The sequence below is a fragment of the Belonocnema kinseyi genome, chromosome 10, assembly GCF_010883055.1.
Source record: "Belonocnema kinseyi isolate 2016_QV_RU_SX_M_011 chromosome 10, B_treatae_v1, whole genome shotgun sequence".
Taxonomy (NCBI): domain Eukaryota; kingdom Metazoa; phylum Arthropoda; class Insecta; order Hymenoptera; family Cynipidae; genus Belonocnema; species Belonocnema kinseyi.
Window position 1 is genome coordinate 115605235 of NC_046666.1, and position 1208 is coordinate 115606442.

The following is a 1208-nucleotide window of genomic DNA, read 5'->3' on the forward strand; positions in this document are numbered from 1 at the left end:
CCCCACTACTTCCTTAAAAAAACTTCTTGGTAGTGGAAATTGAACTGTAAAGGGGCACTTCCATTGATCACTGTGTTTCCGAGGAAGAAAAATGTGAAATTAGGCTTGTGCCTTAAACGACCCACCCATGTGACCGCCTTAGTGTTTCGCGAAGAAAAAAAGAAAAAGGTGTGCGATATGCCCATATAAGGATGATACAAACGTGGTATTCTTGCGCGATCTGTGAAAAGCCGGTGTGTGAAAAAAATCGCTCGAACTTCTGTGAAGATAGCGCTACTTAAATTATTTGCTCTCATATAATTTTTTAAAATCTTCTAACTAAGTTTCTTATTAAAATTAGATGATTTTACAATAACTGAATATTGATTTTTAAACGAAAAGTTGATTTTTTATTCATTTATTATATGCATAAACTACAAAAAATTTCCATATTTTCAAGTGTGCAAATCAATATACTTTTTAGAACTGGGAGACATATAACTATATTTTTCTGACAGGTCATGATTTACTTCAATCTGCAACTACTTACTTTCTCTTCCAGTACATTTGCTTAAGGTTTGGCGAATTACATGCACCTATTTTAGACTTAGGTATTTTCAGCTATTTAAATTACCACCCCGATAATACGAATTATTTTAACACAAACCACTAAATTTTTATATAATTAAAAATTTGCCATAAGGACAACCGCAGGGTTTCGCCGGAAGCGGGTGCTAAGCTGAAAAACTACAACCTATCCCAGCGAAATCGCGGTAAAATTTCAGCCATAAGCACGTTTCACGACCGTGAGATAGCTGGTTACAGTCTGTAACGGAGTCAATACGACGATCCGGCAAAAGTTTCGTGCACCCTGAGAACACGGTGTGATCCAAGGACTAACGCCTTCTGCATTTTGCCCGCAAGTGTTTTAGCATATTGTTGACACGCAGGAATGCTTTTCAGGCTATTAAAGAGTGCAAGTTTGGCACCTCCAAGAGCGCCGATGATAAGGTCCATTAGTTTAATCGAACATTCCGGGTACAATTGTTGCAACTCCCTTATAAGGTCTCGATACCTCTCTTTCTTTTCATTCTCCTTAGCTACAATGTTTTTGTGAGATGGCGCCAAAAATTCGATAACGAACATGGTTAGCTTCTCGAAGTCAAGAAGAACCATGTCAGGCCTCGAGTGAGCAACAGAAACAATTGTCGAGAATATAAAGTTCCAGT

General features: G+C 37.9%; 1 protein-coding gene across 4 annotated transcripts in view; it reads right to left on the bottom strand.

The window, feature by feature from the left end:
- Positions 1-1208, bottom strand: part of LOC117181670 (HEAT repeat-containing protein 6) — a 107981-nt gene that overhangs the window by 23382 nt on the left and 83391 nt on the right. The window lies entirely within an intron of this gene.